We start from the raw sequence: 19,583 nt of genomic DNA, 5'->3' as shown, positions 1-19,583 counted from the left end.
TTACTCTCCTTCTGAAGTGACAAATGTGATGAAATATCAATGCATTGCTGGAATGTAAAATCAGAGGATTCTAGGTAGAAGAAACTGCAGAAACAGACCATGAGCTACATCTGCAGCCCCCAAAACCATCATCTTAGAAAAAAAATGTTAAAGCCTTTACTATCATTTGATTTTCTATTATTCTTAGTTTATGATATTTTAAAAAAATAGAAATAAATAAGACTAATGGGAAGAAACATAAAATCCCTAATCTGCTCACAGTGACTAATTTGAATGGGGTCAGGAAGAGATGACAGCAATCCAAAATGACACAGAAGGAGAAACTTGAAGCTGCTGGAGGATCTTCTGTTAATCTCTGACTAGAAACAAAGTCTTCTGTGACTGTGCAAAAAATAGCTTTTCTTTTATTCAGAGCCAGTGTGCTCAGAGGACTTTCCAGCCAAAGTCAAGAAAGACTGCCTTTTTCTTATCGGGATCCAAATAAATTTAAATAGTTTGCTCTTATGTTCAGTCTTTTTTTTTTTAAATCAGTCTCTTTATTTTCTGTTTTAGATTATGTTAAATTATAATACATATTGACTCCTATTTTGCAGGCAAATTTTTTGGTAGATGCTTAGAGGGCGTTCCCTACTCATCTGCCATTTCCCTTCCTCCTCCCTCCTCCCCAAGTTAGAAGTGGCTGCCTGGAAGAGATTCGTCAAGATCTAGTGTAGACATGCTGTGACTGGCCTCCCAGCAGTGACAACATACAGCTGCAACTTTCCCTCTCTCACTTGGAGCATCCAGGGAGAGCTTCTAATAACAAAGTAGCAAGTATGCAACAATTTTGTTATCCACTGTGCAAAAGACCAAGACAGAAGAACATCTTGTGCACTCATTCTTTCTCTTTGTTGTAATTTACATAAATGATTTCTCAGGAATGAAATGACTTAAGCATTTCTGTTCTCTTTTAGTAAGAGTGTATCATTCTGGTTTTCCAGACTGACCAAAAAAAAAAAAAAAAGGTCAAATGACAAATGGCCGAGAATATCCTTCAGCTAGATTATCTAGCAGTCTATTTATATACAGTCTCTGTAGGCTCTGACCTTCTAGAATTTAGTTAAACTTTTTTATCACATTTTATTTTGTTTGTGGGGCACCTAGAAGAGGCCTGGTGATGCATTTTCTGCTTTGAGTGAATTCATTAGAGATGTGCATGTGATGAACATTGTCTGGTTCCTCTACCTGCTTATGAATGAAGCCTGTATCATATTCAGACCACCTCTGGATTGTGCTGTGGGAATATGGGAGAATTATGCTGAATGTGTTAGTTAGCTTTTCATCACAATGACAAAATAGCTGAGATAAATCACCTGAGAAGGAGGACACGTTTGTTTGAGCTAAGAGTTTTAGAGGTTTGAGTCCATGTCTGCTTGGCCACATTGTGTTGGACCTGTGGCAGCAGAGTACATCTTGGCAGTAGCTCATGGCAAAGGAGGCTGCTCACCACATGGTTGTTGGGAAGTCAAAGAGAGAAGCAAAAGGGTTGGGGTTCTAATTTCTCCTTGAAGGGCACACCTCCAATGACCTAACTTCCCTTACGCGAGGTCCCACATTAGAAAGGTTCTACCACCTACCAAAAGCACCACAGGCTGGTGACCAAGCCTTCAATACATGGGTTTCCAGGGGACATTTCAGGTCCAAACTCTAGCACTACATGTCAAGCTCCACCCTCATCTGCTAGTACCCCACTCTTAGATCCTCATTCCATTCCTTACAGACTCTGGCTTGGGATTTTTATTTGTTTGTTATATTTTTTAATTGGTGTATGATAGTTGTACATAATAATGGGATTTGTTGTTACATATTTGTACAAGCACACAATACACAAACAGGATAATTTGGCCAATATCACTCCCCAGCATTTCTTCCCTCCCACCTTATTCCCTACCCCTTGGTCCCTTTCCTCTATTTGGTTTTCATCTTTCTTTTACTTTTTTCTATCTAGCTTCCACATACAAAAGAAAACATACAACCCTTGACCTTCTGAGGTTGACTTACTTCGCTTAACATAATGGTCTCTAGTTCCATTTGTTTTCCTGCAAATGACATAATTTCATTTTTATTAAGGCTGAATAAAACTCCATTGTGTATATATGCCACATTTCTGTATTCTTTCATCCACTGATGAACACCTAGGCTTGTTCCATAGTTATTGTGCACATTTGCATTATGTGCACATCTCTAATGAACTCCTTCAAAGGCTATTGTGAATTGTGCTGCTATAAATTGGTATGCCTGTATCACTGAAGTATGCTGACTTTAATTCTTAAGGGTAAATACTGAGGAGTGGTATAGCTGGATCCTATGGTGCTTCCATTCTTAGTCTTTTGAAGAACCTGCACACTGAATTCCGTAGTGGTTGTACTAATTTGCAATCCCACCAATAGTATAAAAGTGGGTTTTTTTCCCTCCACATCCTCTCCAGAATTTATTATTATTTGTATTATTGATGACTGAAATTCTGACTGGTGTGAGAAGATATCTCAGGGTAGTTTTGATTTGCATTTCCCTAATTGCTCATGATTTTGAAAATTTATTATGTATTTGTTGACCACTTGTGTTTCTTTTTTTGAGAAGGGTCTGTTTAATTGCTTAGCCCATTTATTAATTGGGTTACTTGGTTTTTTTCTTTGGTGTAAAAATTTTTGAGTTATTTATATGTTCTGGTTATTAATCCTCTGTCAGAAGAGTAGCTAGCAAAGATTTTCTTCCATTCTGTAGGATCTCTCTTTACATTCCTAATTGTTTCCTTTGATGTGAAGAAGCTTTAAATTTGATGCCATTCCACTTATTAACTCTTGGCATTATTTCCTGAGCTTTAGGGGTCCTATTGAGAAAGTCATTGGCTGTGCTTAAAAACTGGAGTGTTGACCCTATGTTTTCTTCTAGGAGTTGCATAGTTTATAGTCTGATCCTTAGATCTTTGATTCCATTTTGAGTTGATTGTTGTACAGAGTGAGAGATAAGATCTAGTTTCCTTCTTCTGCATATGGATAACCAGTTTTTCCAGCACTGTATGTTAAAAAGGCTGCCTTTTCTCCGATGTAAATTTTTGGCACCTTTATCAAGGATCAGATGACTATATGGGTTTGTCTCTTTTCTGTGCCATTGGTCTATGTGTCTATTTTTATGCAAGTACCATGCAGTTTTTGTTATTATAACTCTGTAGTATCATTTGAAGTCAGGTATTGCAATGCATCTGGCACTGCTTTTTTGGCTTAGAATTGCTTTGGCAATTCTGGGTCTTTTATTCTTCCAAATTAATTTTAGGGCTTTTTTTTCTAGTTCAGTAAAGAACGTTGTTGGTATTTTGATGGAGATTGCATTAAATCTGTATGTCTCCAGGGTTTTTTGTTTGTTTAGAGGATATTGTGAATGATATAGTTTTCCAGATTTCCTTTTCAGCAAATTCATTTTTGGTATATAGGAAAGCTATTGATTTTTTTATGTTGATTTTGTAACCTTATACTTTGCCTATTTGTTTATTAGCTATAGAGTCTTTGGTGAGTTTCTTTTAGGTATAAGAGCATATCACCTGCAAACAGTGCTAATTTGATTTTTTTTCCTTTCCTATCTTTATCTCTTTTGTTTCCTCCTCTTGGATCTGGCTAGAATTTCTAGCAATATATTAAATAGGAATGGTGAGAGTAGATATCCTTGTCTTGTTCCAGATATTAAAGGAAATGCTTTCTTTTTTCTCCCCCCATTTACTATGAGGTTGGTTTTGGGTTTTTCATATATAGCCTTCTTGATTTTGAGGTAGGTTCCTTCCATACCAAGTTTCTTCAGTGTTTTTATCAGCCTTTTGTCAAAGGCCTTCTCTGTATCTATTGAGATGACTAAGTGTGCCGGGTTTCAGTTCGCAACTAAAAGGCTCAGGGGTTACTCCAGTTGAACTGGGCTATCTGGGATGCACAAAGTAACCACACAAGAGACACAAATACCTTCTTCTTTGGGGTCGCAGTGACGGCTCCTCTGACCCTAAGGGTCCGCAGGAAGAGAGAGAGCGAGAGCATGCGCTGACCCTTTTTATTGAGGAGAAGCTATTCAAATGAGGCAAGGGGTCAGATTTCAGGGGGCTGAGTCTATCTTCATGATGTCCACTGTCAGCAGGTTGACTGACATCTGGGTAGGCCACACCCAAGGACACAGTAAGAGAAGGGGACATACACAAGGCACTTCCATGGAAGATTCTATCTAAACAGGGAAAGGGGTTATATTACAAAGTAACAAGTGAGCATAGCTTCACCCATGGGGCTGTAGCAAGACACACCCATGCACAAGACACTGACCCTCGAACCCAGGAAGGGTGACTGAGCACCTCAGCACCCAGCCAGGGAGTGTGACTCAGTCACGTGTGAGGTTGGTCTCCCACATAAGTGATTTTTGTCCTTAATTCTATTTATGTGATAAATTACATTCACATATATTAAGCCATTCTTGCATCTCTAGAACTTGGTCATGCTGTATAATCTTCTCACTATGTTGTTGAACATGATTTGCTAATATTTTATCAAGCATTTTTGCCTCTAAGTTCAATAGGGATATTGGTCTGTATTTTTTTTCCTTGATGTGTCCTTACATGATTTTGGTATAAGTGTTATATTGGTTTCATAGAATGAACTTGGAAGTTTTCATTCCTTTCTATTTCATGCAATAGTTTGAGAAGTATAGGCATTAGTTCTTCTTTAAAGGTTTAGTAGAATTCAGCTGAGAACCCATCTGGTTCTGGTCCTAGGCTTTTCTTTATTGGAAGGCTCTTTATTATGCTTCTATCTCATTGTGAGTTATTGATCTCTTTAGGTTTTCTATGTCCTCTTGGTTCAGTTTTAGCATATAGTATTTGTCTAGAAATGTATTAACTTCTTCTAGGTTTTCCAATGTATTTGGAGCATAAATTTTCAAAGTAGTCCCTAATGATCCACTGGGTTTCTGTGATGTCTGTGGTGATTTCTCCTTTTTCTTCTCTAATTTTATTAATTTGAGTTCTCTCTCTCTCTCTCTCTCTCTCTCTCTCTCTCTCTCTCTCTCGCTCACTTGTTAGATTGGCTAAGGTCTTATCAGTTTTGTTTATCTTTTCCAAGACCAACTCTTTGCTTTATCAGTCCTTTGTATTTTTTTTTTAAATTCTAAATTTCATTGATTTCAGCTTTGATGTTAATTATTTCCTTCCTTCTACTGGTTTTGGGTTTTTGTTTTCTTTCTCAAGGGCCTTGAGATGCATCATTTTTGTTTTTGTTTTCTGTCTCATCTTTCTAATTTTCTTACATAAACATTTATAGCTACAAACTTTCCTCTTAGAACTGCCTTTATAGTGTCCCAGAGGTTCTGCTTCGTTGTATTACTACTGTCATTAGAGAATCTAGATTGGCTAAATTCAAGCCTCTTTTCTATTCTCAAGTTTTTTTTCACACCAAATTCTCAATTCTCTCTGTGTTCTCCCTCCCTCTGTTATGAACCAGCCCCACTACAGCTGCCACTACCATAACCAGCTTGACTCCAATAAATGTACCCAAATTTCTGAGTCTCTAAGACACTCTGACTGTCCAATACTGAATATTAGTGAAATCCCTTTTCCACCCACCTCACTGAGGAGCAGTACTCCCACTGCTTGAATCCCAAGCCAAAGAGAAACTAGGAATGCAGTCTTCTTCCAAACTGCCATCTTGCATTTTCCTTCAGTTGGGATTTTTCAATCTCTTTGTTCAGAACTCCTAATTCCTTCACTCTACTCGTGTTCTATGCCCTCTGTGAATCTAAGTACCAGATTCCTGTTGCTTTGCCTTCCTTAGACATTAAGCCAAAAACTTTGTGTGATGTCAGGGTGTGCATTTTCAGGGGTGGAAGGATAACAGGGGAAGCTACCACTGTCTTTAGGTATATTCCCTCATATTGGCACTTACTTCAACAACTCTTCAAAGTAAAAGTTAGTATGACAGTTGTTCAGACTTAAGAGAAAAGCCTTTAGAAAAGTGTGATATGAGAATAAAACATTGAGATGGTAGTTGAGAGCTCAGCCCACCCACTCATTCTGTTCCCCTCCATTAATCCACAGGCCACTAGCTCTGTCCAGAGTAGCTAGACCAGGCACAAGTCTCTTCATGGAGCATCTGACCTGCCCGGACTGTGGCATCCTCTGGTACTTTCTTGCTTTATGTCATCCTTTCTGAACTTGTCCTTCCCATCCAGTTGACTTACAGAATGTACCACTCCATCATAGAACTAGCCAAAGCCCCTCTCATTTCTCTCATCCTGTCACATGATTTATAAGACACATTTGTTCCTCTCAAGTGGTCTAGAGTTTGATTTGGGACCCTCAAGAGCAGGACATCAAACAAGTGAGAGGGGAGGAGTGGTGTTATGGTTTGGATATGAGGTGTTCCTCAAAAGCTCCTGTGTTAATATTAATGCAGGAATGTTCAGAGGTGAACTGATTGGGTTGTGAGAGCTGAATCTTAATTAGTCTATTCTAGTTTGAATGAACTAACTAGGTGGCAACTGTAGGTAGGTGGGGCATGGCTGGAGGAGGTGCCTCACTGGGGCATCCCCTAAAAGAGAGCATCTTTCCTGTGGCCTCTTCCCCCACACCGACCCCATCCCACCCTACTTTTTGGCTGCCATGAATAGACCAGCTCTCCTCTACCATACCCTTCTGCCACAATATTCTGCCTCACCTTAGGCCCAGAGCAATGGACTTGACAGACCATGGACTAAACCTCTGGAACCATGAGCCAAAATAAACTTCCTCCTCTAAGTTGCTCTTGTTGGGTATCTTGGTCACAGTGGTGAAAAGCTAACTAACACAGAGGGCAAAGGTAGGCCAATAGACCTTGACCTCTTCTTCACAGAGTGACTCATTTGTAGAGCTTAAACCTTAGCTTCCGTTGAGGCATATCTACAACCACAGAGATTCTGAGAGGACTAAAAAACAAGCACATTCATTACAGAACTTAACAGTCCTTATAATCATTGGAATAGACTTCCGCAGGGCACAATGAGTTCATATTTTTTTATGATTTGTAGTTGTGGTAACTAACTATAGTTTATAAAAATTTGTACTTAAAGCATTGTTGTGAATTATAAATAACATACAAATAACATATCATCCAATTGTTATATGTCTATTTTGATATTTCATCACTTTTTAAATATTTGGAAGACTTTAGAAAAATACAAGTGGATCAAATATCTCTTGGCTTTTGAGAAGCTCTATAATCCCATAGCAATATATGATGGATGCTCAACAGTTACTGCTTGGAATCTGGAGTTGGCACGGACTGCTGTAGCATAAGAAAAATTTCAGGACAGGGATCTTTTGCTCTCCTTCTCTTATTCTGCCTCACCAGAGCTTTTCACCTTTCTTTTTTTCAGTCATTCACAAAAAGAATGTAGGAATTCCTTGCCAATGATGTCTTGCCTAAGCCCCGGGGAAGCTGGTGCCTCTGCCTCTTTTGTTATTTTCTCTGCTCAGGAAGGCATGCTCTACCATGGGTAGGGTTCTGAGGCAGTGTGGGGAGGAGTCTCTAAGGATAAATTTTCTCCATTCTCTCTCATCCGCCCACTTCACTACCCCAGAAATCAGGTTCTTCTGAAAGAACTGAATTCTCCACAATGAACTTGGCCTTTGGACTCTGATTTATTTCCTTTTCCATACCTAACTAATCCCATTCAGAAAGATAATCTGATTATTCTAGGCAGAGACTATTAGGATAGAAAATTTGAAAGACTCTTTGGGCATTTGATCTACGTGTTTACATGGAGAGAAAGAATTTCTAAGTACATTGAAAAATTGTGCTTAATTTTGAGAAAAATTACAAAGAGTAATATAACAAATGTTAATCATTCTGAATTAAACATTTAACATTTTATATCGTGGGTTCTCAGTCTTTTGTTTATTATAGATACAGGTCAGTCTCCTCTAAACTCTGTCCCTAGGACTGATCCTTCCCCACCCTAGAGACTCCTTTCTTCTGCTATATGAGGTGTTGTTTATTGTCTTCCAGTCTTTTCTGGAATAGAAGTGCATTAATCTACATGTAGCCTAACATATCTACATATAGACAAAAGTTACACAGACTAATCCTATACATTTAATGTGATGTGTATGGAAGAGATAAACATAAACTACATGCAGCAGTATTTTCTTTTATATATGGTTGATATACAGGAATAACATTATACTGTATAATTCAGTCTTAACTTGCTGATCTTTTAAAGCATTGTTTTTGATCTCTATTTTTTTTCTGATATTTACAAAGTTAGACATTTTTAACTGACACCAAGTATTGAATTGTATGGACATAATATGCTTCATTCACCCATTTCCTTATTTATGGGCATGAAGGGTTTTCTACTTATTTGCTATTAGCAGTGATTCTGTGAATCTCCTTGATGTTTATCCTTTTTGTAATACATATGCTTTTATATACTTTGCACTGAGAATAGAATCAATGGATTCTAGGTTAGGTATATTTTCAATTTTAGATGCTGCCTGTTATGCTCCAAAGCTTCCATACTAGTTTACACTCCTATCAGCAGAGGACTTCTTTCTCCATATCCCAACCAACAATGATAGCTTCAGAATTTGAAATTTTGCTGTTAGCATGGGTTGGAAATGGCATCTTAGCATTGTCTTAATTTATGTTTTCCTAAATCTATGCCGTTCAGTGCCACTTCATGAATTTATTGGCCGTGTGGATTGACTCTTGTGACTTGCTTGCTCATGAATTTTGCCTTTTCTGTTGAATTTTCACTTTTCTATTAATTTGTAGAGGCTCTACATACATGATGTAGGTATTTTACTAACTGTTGTACTTTTAAAAACTATCCAGTCATTCACCTCTCTCTTAATTTTTCTTAAAGGTATTATAAAAGTTACTATGTAGATAGCTTAATCTTCATGTAGTCAAATTTATTCTTTTTTCCCTGTTGGTTGGTGTTATTTTGTCTTATGTAAGAAACATGTATTATATTTCTTTTGTAAAAATTGTCTTAGCTCTTCATGTACTTTGACATTATATTTGAGCTTCAGATTCAGGTAATCAATTTTACTGAAAAGCATTTTGTAATTATTATTGGAATTTATTAAATTTACAAATTAACTTAAGGATATATGTTTATAATACTATGTCATTTTATTCTTGGACATAATGTTTATTTATTCTTATTTGAAGGATCTTAAAGTATCCTTCAAAAAAGTTTTATTATTTCTCAATTTAAAAAATCTATTTTTTTTGTTGTAGTTGGACACAATACCTTTATTTTATTTATTTATTTATTTTTATATATTGTGCTGAGGATTGAACCCAGGACCTTGTGCATGCTAGGCAAGTACTCTACCACTGAGCACAACCATAGCTCTAAAAATCTAATGTTTGAAAATTAATTTTTCAATATTTGTAATTTGTGCTGTTGTTAAGATTAACCAGTTAAAAAGAAATGGTATAGAAGCTGGGCTCAGTGGTGGTGCATGCCTGTAGTCCCAGCAGCTTGGGAGGCTGAGACAGGAGGATTTTGAATTCAAAGCCAGCCTCAGCAACAGCGAGGGGCTAAGCAACTCAGTGAGACCCTGTTTCTAAATAAAACACAAAATAGGGTTGAGGATGTGGCTCAGTGGTTGAGTACCCTTGAGTTCAATCCCCAGTACCCCCCCCCAAAAAAAAAAATTGTATAAAGAAGAACTGTTGATTTCTTTCATTTTCCTTTTTTTTTTATTTCTTTCATTTTCACCTTTTATCTTACTGAAAAAAAAATTGCTGAATTATCTTAGTCATTGAAATAGTTTTACCACTCCTTGCTTTGGATTTTGATAAGATTGTCATTTCATCTACAAATAATGACAAGTTTGTTTCTTCCTTTCAAAAATGGACAATGTAGTTAACTTTTAAATTCCCAAATCACAACTGACTGACTAATAGCCTGATACAATCTATCATAATTATGTTACTCATTTCTTGCATTAATTAGGACTCCTAGAAAACAGGGTTGAATAGTTGTCTCCTGACTTTAGTAGAAATATTTTTAAAGTTCTATCATTAAACATTTTTGCTGAAGGATTTTTAAGATATCCTTTTATTGTCATGTTAAGGAATTTCCTTCTGTTGCTAATTTGCTAAGAGCTTTTCTTTTAAGGAATAAGTGTTATACTTTATAGATTGCTTTCTCTACAGCCATTTAAATGATCATTTCTAAAAAAAGAGCAAAAAACCCATTAATGTGATGAATATTTGATAGATTTCTACTAGTGATTATTATTTTATTTCTAGAACTTATACTATCTTTTAACTATCAGCACATTTTAGATACAATTTACTTATGATTTACATAGAAAGCTTTTATCTATTTAATGTAGTTTTATGGTATTAAAAGCAGTGCCTGTGTCCCTTTTAAGTATTCACATTTAATTTTATTACTTTGACTTATTTAGGATCTGAGAAAGTAAATAAAATAGCATTTCTTCAAGGAGACTATCCCTCACCCCCCACCTAAATTATATTCCTTTGCTCATCTTCTCACTGCAACTTGTGCGACAGTTTACAGTATCTGTGAAGGTGCTGTGGAGTCCCCCACTAGGCTTTCAGTTCCATAAGAGCAGGAGATTTTATCTTCTCAACTCTCTGTTGTACTTCTGGGCCTAACCTGTGCTTAGTACATAGTAGACACTTAAAACACTTATTTGTAGAACTAGTGAATGGGGAAATGAATGGCCATTTGAAAGCTGATGATGTACTAGGGTCTTTCCCCATTTAAAACTTGCTTAACAGTCATATAACAACTCAATGTTCCTGACTGGGTTGCTTTTCCCAAAATGCTGAAGTGCTTTTTTGAAGTTCTTAAGCCTGGATGAATTCCAGGGGATTCCCCTCCTCATCTAGAGCACTGGCACCTCATTAAAAAACTGGGGGAGGGCTGGGGTTGTGGCTCAGAGGTAGAGAGTACTCCTAGCACGTGCAAGGCCCTGGGTTCAATCCTCGGCACCACGTAAAAATAAATAAAACAAAGGTATTGTGTCCAACTACAACTAGAAAATAAATATTAAAAAAAAACCCTGGGGGAGTTTTCTAAAATTAGAAACTAAATGTTCCTCAAATAAACATACCACCAGAAGGTATTTTCTTAAAATTTTTGTGCATGAAAATGTATAGTCCTAGGCTCCAACATGGCCTCCAAACCAAAGCACCATTAGACAACAGATTGCTGCCCAAAACTTGTCAAACAAAGATTCAGAGTGCCAAAGGTCAGCTCTTGGTGGGAACTGCAGATCCTGGGGATTTCCATAGTCACATACAGGGAGGCAGTTGGTCACTTGTGTCCCAGTCCCAGCCCAGTCCCTGAAAGGACATACGTACTCTGAAGAGGAGTAGAGAGTTTCTGTTTTCTGATTCTTCTTCCCCACTCACAGTTTTTCAATGCAGATGCTGAAGTTCACAGATTTGACTAAAGGTAATCTCATTTTTTTGTCACCAATCAGATCCTTTTTTATTTGGTACTGAGGATTAGATTCAGGGGCACTTGACCACTAAGCCACATGCCCAGCCCTATTTTGTATTTAATTTAAAGACAGGTTCTCACTGAGTTGCTTAGCACCTTGCTTTTGCTGAGGCTGGCTTTGAATTTGCTATCTTCCTGCCTCAGCCTCCCAAGCGGCTGTGATTATAGGCTTGCGCCACCATGCCTGGCCATCATTTAGATCTTAAGAAGAAGAGTCTAGAGAATTGTCAATGCATTTTTCCCCTGATTCCTTATTAGTATACATCTCAAGAAAATTAACAGCTACATTTTGCTTATAGTGGACATTTTAAAATTAATTTTATTTGCAAATACATACCAATTATTAGGCTACTAACAGTAGTTAAATTTGCTAAAATACCATCATGTTCAAAGTTTGTCAGTTTTATAATTTATAATTGAGTTTTAGATAAGTTGCAATTTAAAGGATTACAAATTTATTTTGTTCATAGATAAAAACAGATTTAGGTCATTAAAAATCCATCATTTGGATTATAACTTATTGAGGACTTACTATGTGTTAAAAGTTATTTTAGGTGCTTGGCCTATAAAGAAAATATTTTCCCTGCCATGGCAGAATTTATAGACTGATTAGGGAAGGGGTGTTTTGTGCTGGCCAACCTAGCCAAACTGGGACCATGTTCCTCAGACTACGTTTCATATATGATTCTGGTTCAGTGTGGTCACAGGAACTTAAGCATGAGATTTGGAAGGTGGAACAAAGGGACACAGCAGCTCTGAAAGTTGCTATAGGATGCCAGGTGCTTCTGCAGCTCACACACATTGTCATGATCTGTGAGCTCACCTAGTTGGTGACAGTCAGCTCTGCATGATCTCTTCCTTCCACCTCTCCAAGTCCTAGGCAAGACACACACGCATCTCCACAACAAAGGTTAATAGCTTCTGAACACTTCTTACATTATCAAGGTTGGGGGTGGTGAGAGATGGATGTGGATCCCAGTCTATCCTGGGTTCTGGCTTGGCCTTAGTTCTTCCCATTTCAGGCTTAGAGTTTTTGACTGTTCATCCTGCTGCCTGATGGACACCTTCAGCTCACTATCAGACACAAGCCACTAGCCTTCTCTAGACTTTCTCTCTAGCATCTACAATTGTGTAGGGTCTGATCCTTATTTTAAAACATTTCTGGGAGCTGGGTGCAATGGCACATACCTGTAACCTCATTAACTCAGTAGGCCAAGGTAGGAGAATCTCAAGTTCAAGGATAGCCTCAGCAATTTAGTGAGGCCCTAAACAACTTAGTGAGATTCTGCTTCAAAATAAAAACCAACATGAGCTGAGAATGCAGCTAAGTAGTAAAGCACCCTTGAGTTTAATCCTCAGTACCAAATAACAAACAAGCAAAATCTCTGGGGCTAGTGTGTGACAGGAACAGATTTCTGTTTTAAAAGATTGCTATGGGGCTGGGGATGTGGCTCAAGCGGTAGCGCGCTTGCCTCGCATGCGTGCGGCCCGGGTTCGATCCTCAGCACCACATACAAACAAAGATGTTGTGTCCGCCGAGAACTAAAAACTAAATATTAAAAAATTCTCTCTCTCTCTCTCTCTCTCTCTCTCTCTCTCTCTCTCTCTCCCCTCTCTCACTCTCTCTTTAAAAAAAAAAAAGATTGCTATGTATTACCAACTGATTATACATTTATGATCATTTTAATTTTGTTTTCTGTTTTTGGAAATTGCCCTTTTAAATTTCATTTTATTTTTTTCATTTAGTAAAATATTACCTGTTTCTAAGGTTAAAGCTATAAAATAATATGTACTTAAAAACCAGGTAAAATTTTCCTTTTTCAAAAAATTGAAAGTTTTATTGAAGATCTGTTTATTGTTCCTCAGTAGCCTCATGTCACTGTTTCTCTGCTTAGCTTCAGTGCCTGAGGGTGGAACACAACCAGACAAGAGTTATTTCATGTGATTTTAATTTCATTATAATTTCCTAAGGGGATATATCATAAGGACAAACAGAGCTCAAACAAATTTTGAACTCATTTTTGTAGTTCTACAGATGAGCTGGTAGTGAAATTGTTATTCTGAGTCTTTTTTGTTTGTAACATGACAAATAAATAAATAATACAAGAGTTTTAGTCTAAAAAAAAAGAAGATTGCCATTTAAGGAAAGTGATCATCTAAGTTTTTGAAAATGGTCATTTGGTCATTGAGAATTGAGCACTGTCTATAATGGAATTCAAAATTTAGCACTTTTATGTCTTTCAAAATAAAAATTACATGCCCCAAACTCACAGCATGCAAATAAAGACCTGGTCCCAGGGTATGCTGAGCTTGATCATCGGATGTGTAGAGGCAATTGGCTGAGCAGTTATTCCTGATGAATCATAGCCTAACATCACAGATCCTCTTCCTTCACTCTGTTGGCAAAGTCTGAGACATTGGAACAAAGAAGGAAAACTACAATATCAATTGTTACCGAAACAATGAATTGCAGCGTTATTTGAACTGCTTTTATTCGGACATAGAGGCTTCCCTAAGTATTTCTGGACCTTTATGTTTCCATCTGATCTTGAGTTGGCCACACCTGATGATTTCACCTACTTTTCATCACCCCTGTTACACTGAAGTTTTGTTATACACTTTTATTCCTTCTCAGGAGAAGGGTGGTTGAAGGCAATGATTCAAGAAGATCAAAATTTGAAAACTATATTCCAAATTGACTCCTGGCTAGTTCAGATAGCCAAAAACTAAGTCATCTGAAGAAAAAAATAATAACAGTGGCGATAATGATGCAATCTGGGGGAGGCAAGAGAAGACGAGCTTAAGAACACGTTATAAAAGTGGGAAGCCTAAAGAAAGCACAATTATGGGTTCTGGTTATTTGTTTTTCCTAAAGAAAGAAAACTCTGATAATGAAGAAGTCTAAAAAATAAAGAAAAATGAAGAGATGAGAGGCAGGAGGTTATTATAGTGAGTTGGGTGAGTAACAGGGTTGGGGCGGTGGGAACAAAAGGAGAGCAGATGGAAGAGTTCCCTAAGAAGTGGAAGCAATGTGACTTGGAGTCTGACAGATGGGAGCAGCGTGGGGACCCAGGTAATGGTATCATCATAGGTGACAATAAGGTTGAAACTGAGGGTCCCCTTGGAGGCCTTCATTTAAAAAAAGTTGATGTTTGATCGTATTCATGAGGAAGGTGGTGACGACAGACTTTCAAATCAACAGGAGACCTGAGACTCATTAACAAATATAATACAATTTATGTTTTCTTCAGGCATCAATCTCCATCATCATGGAGATGGAGTCTCAGATGCTTGAGGAGGAAGAGAAAATTTTATTTTTCACAGTTGTCCAACCCAGGGATACAGTCCCTCAATCCAGAATAAGAGTGGCCTCCAAATTGGCTTAGATCTTTGATTTTTTAGTTCGTGGCCTTACTATAATTACTACAGAGAAAAAATACTTCAGAATGGAGTCGTTGTGATAGTGACATGATTGGTATGATTTTTTATATTCACTCTTATATTTCAACTTCCAACCTTTCTCCCTTCTACTGATATGGGTACAAATTGCTGCATTAAAAATTATTTATCTTCAGAGAGACTAGAACTCTAGAAAATCTGGGAAATTCTTAATAAAAAATATCCCAAAAGTTATTGTTTAATGGGTACAAAGTTTCAGCTTGGGATGATGAAAAAGCTCTGGAGATGCTTAGCGCTGCACAATACCATAAATACTTTAATGCTACTGACCAATGGTAATATATGCAAATATATCGAGGGCAATTGCCAATGTCTTGGCTGGGCACAAGATCACGAGCCACCACACACCTTGTAGATTCAAACAGCAATTCTTTATTCCCGAACTCACACCGGCCTCTACACACACGTTCTGGGGAAATCCCAGTTCTGCCGCCCAATTCACCTACTCCACGAGGCTTTTTTTCAAATCCCATTTGAATCTCAGGAGAACTCAAGGGGAACAAACAGCAGGAACACCCTAATCCCAGCAGCAATAATCTTCAACCTCCAACTTCCCTAAAACCCCTATTGTCTTAAACCTGGAACGCCTTAAAACCAAATTATCTTAAACCCGGATACTTCCTAAAACCTGGATCCACCCTGGTCATTGAGCAGGGTCACCTTTCTCAAACACACATGCAAGGTCACAGCAAATTTCCAAGGCAAGTCCATTTAACATGGGGTACGCTGGCAAGGAAATTTCGATGCATCATTCCTACTTGGCAATGGCCCTCAGCAGGCAATATGATAAGAATATGATTGTGTGCTTGGATATTCTCTCTATTCAGATTGACAATCATTGTAATTAGGTTTCCCCGGAAATCACAGGTAGTGGGGACGATGGTGCAGCAGGGGCACACACTTCCAGCTGCTTCCACCCAACTCCCCAACTCCCCTCCTACCTCAGCCTCCAGCTGCAGCTTCCAGTAGTTCTTCTCTGGCTCCTCATGGAATTCTCACTAACCTTCCTTCACCTTTCTCAGTTCCTAGACTCTAGGTGGAAGAAAAGATTCCACTATTTGTATAACTGGCAAGAGAAAATTAGCGATTATTATTTGTAATGAGAAACTACCAGATGGGAGAGCCCTGAACATTCCATAAGTGCATGGAGAGTAATACAAGATGAGTATCCGGGGCTACAGGTTACATTTTCAACTGCAAAGGGTATTCTGCAGTAGCTTGTTGGAATCAGTTACTAAGAGATCTTTGCTCCCAACATTAGGGAACAGAGCAGAAGCTCAGGGGCTGGTATATTCTGTAGCAAGTGCTCTGATTCCACAGAGCTGACTCCCCAATGCTGGCTGTTCAGATGCTTTTTTCTGTTTTAGAATATTAATCCAGACTCAGTTTCTGCCTTAATTCTCTTTCAAGGCTGCCATGCATGTTCAAAATCCTCTCAGTACTCAAAGTACACTAAGTAGTTTCCATTTTCGACTGCCAACCTTTCTCCCTTCTACTGATATGGGCACAAATCACTATGCTGCATTAAAAACTGTTTATCTTCAGAGAGACTAGAACTCTAGAAAATCTAGGAAATTCTTAATAAAAAATATCCCAAAATTTATTGTTTAATGTGTACAAAGTTTCAGCTTGGGATGATGAAAAAGCTCTGGAGATGCTTAGTACTGCACAATAGCATAAATACTTTAATGCTACTGATCAATGGTAAATTTTATGTTATAAATATTTGAACACAGCACAAAACATAAAGTCACACTTCCTTGGGATGGAGGTGTTAGAAAGAGGATTGGAAAGGGTCTGGTATTGCTGCTTTTGTGCTAATGATGTTCATTCAGTCCATTGAGTAATTTCTATACTTACCTTTGCTTTATTTATTTATTCATAATTACGCTGTATTTACCAATAAAAAAGGATAATTAAAAAGTTTATATATATATATATATATATATATATATATATATATGTTATAGATGGACACAATACCTTTATTTTATTCATTTATTTTTTTGTGGGGCTGAGGATCAAACCCAGTGCCTCAAACATATTGGGCAAGTGCTCTACCACTAAGCTACAGCCCCAGCTCCAATTATAATTTTCTTTAAAGAGACCGTCCTGCATAGTGAGAATTATGAAGACTTAGAAAGCATCCTTCTCTGCTTTGGGCCTCATTTTATTTTTTTATTTATTTTATTTTTTTAAAGAGAGAGTGAGAGAGGGGAGAGAGAGAGAGAGAGAGAATTTTTAATATCCATTTTTCAGTTCTCGGCGGACACAACATCTTTGTTGGTATGTGGTGCTGAGGATCGAACCCGGGCCGCACGCATGCCAGGCGAGCGCGCTACCACTTGAGCCACATCCCCAGCCCCTCATTTTATTTTTATTTAATTTATTTGCACATTATCAGACCACTAGAATTTATGCTTTTGAAAAAGAGCTTTATCGAGATATAATTCACATATCATACAATTCACCCAGTCAAAGTGTACAATCCAATGTTCACTGCATTGTGTGCCCATCATCACAATCAATTTTAGGACATTATCATGGCCCCAAACAGAAACTCCATAACCAATAGCAGTCATTCTCCATTTTTCCTCACCATCATTTTTTTTTCTGTTTAATGTAAAATGAATGAGTTAAACTAAATGATCTTGAAAGTCTTTCTTGTGCTAACATTCCGTAATTATGTAAAATAACTGCTTGTGAATGAAATAACAACTAAAGGCAAAATTCCTAGGAGTGTAACTTATTGGCTATGTTTTCCTGCAGAGAAATTGAAAAATCAAGGGGAAAAAAAAATACTCTTTGGGGAAATGAAACTCACTGATTGATGTGAAAAAACGGATTTGTTTAAAAAATAGCACAAGTTCACTGCTTTAGATTTAAAAAAAAAAATTGAGAGAGGAATATTTGTCACAATCTAAAGTGCAGGGAAAAGAAAGCTGCACAAGAGGTTAGGTGGGTGGAGAAAGCATCCAGCAGGTCTGGACAGGAGAGGTGGGCAAAGCCATGCCCCACCTTGGAGGAGCTGGCAGGAGCTGGGGCATACCTGTCCTCGTTGCTTCCAAGGGCAGATGCTCAGTTCCAGCTTTGTCTGCACACAAAACCATGCTTCTCCCAAGGAGTCTCTTTTCCAGATTTGTTCAAATGGTTCAGTGGGCTCTTAAGTGATAATTTCCTTATCAGGTTTCCATTTTCTAAAAAATTTTCTCATCTTTTGGGGCTCACTGGAATGCTTCACCATCCTTGAAGCTTTAGCAAATCACATCGCTCACTTCCCTTGGGTTTCCATGACATCTGTCCCGATTCTCTCTCCTTCTCCATCCTCTCCTCTTTACTTCTTTTTTTTTTTTATTGGTTGTTCACAACATTACAAAGCTCTTGACATATCATATTTCATACATTAGATTCAAGTGGGTTATGAACTCCCATTTTCACCCCAAATACAGATTGCAGAATCACATCGGTTACACATCCACATTTTTACATAATGCCACATTAGTAACTGTTGTATTCTGCTACTTTTCCTACCATCTACTATCCCCTCTCCCCTCCCCTCCCATCTTCTCTCTCTACCCCATCTGCTGTAATTTAATTCTCTCCCTTGTTTTTTTCCTTTTTTTCCCTTTCCCCTCACAACCTCTTATATGTAATTTTGTATAACAATGAGGGTCTCCTTCCATTTCCATGCAATTTCCCTTTTCTCTCCCTTTCCCTCCTACCTCATGTCTCTGTTTAATGTTAATCTTTTCCTCCTGCTCTTCCTCCTTGCTCTGTTCTTAGTTGCTCTCATTATATCAAAGAAGACATTTGGCATTTGTTTTTTAGGGATTGGCTAGCTTCACTTAGCATAATCTGTTCTAATGCCATCCATTTCCCTGCAAATTCCATGATTTTGTCATTTTTTAGTGCTGCATAATACTCCATTGTGTATAAATGCCACATTTTTTTTTAATCCATCCATCTATTGAAGGGCATCTGGGTTGGTTCCACAGTCTAGCTATTGTGAATTGTGCTGCTATGAACATCGATGTGGCAGTATCCCTGTAGCATGCTCTTTTAAGGTCTTCAGGGAATAGTCCGAGAAGGGCAATAGCAGGGTCAAATGGTGGTTCCATTCCCAGCTTTCCCAGGAATCTCCATACTGCTTTCCAAATTGGCCGCACCAATTTGCAGTCCCACCAGCAATGTACAAGAGTACCCTTTTCCCCACATCCTCGCCAGCACTTGTTGTTGTTTGACTTCATAATGGCTGCTAATCTTACTGGAGTGAGATGGTATCTTAGGGTGGTTTTGATTTGCATTTCTCTGACTCCTCTTTACTTCTTGATCTGCACTTTCTTCTTCTACCTCTGAACTTCCCGAGCACTAATTCCCCAAAAGCCCATTTAGAAGTATACCATACACTGTCTTCAGGTTTTCACTAACACAAAGCCACACTCACTCCTTGAGGCTTTGTCTATGGCTGCTTCCATACTTCAAGGACAGAACTCAGACCATGTGAATACTATTTACTATACAGAGCTTTATAGAAAAAGCCAAACTTGTTCGAATGAATTAAGCTGTTAATATTTCCTTTGCACCTTACCTTT

The sequence above is a fragment of the Spermophilus citellus genome, assembly GCF_964194105.1.
Source record: "Spermophilus citellus genome assembly, chromosome: 11".
Classification (NCBI taxonomy): domain Eukaryota; kingdom Metazoa; phylum Chordata; class Mammalia; order Rodentia; family Sciuridae; genus Spermophilus; species Spermophilus citellus.
The sequence above is the reverse complement of the archived record's forward strand: the minus strand, read 5'-3'. Positions refer to the sequence as shown.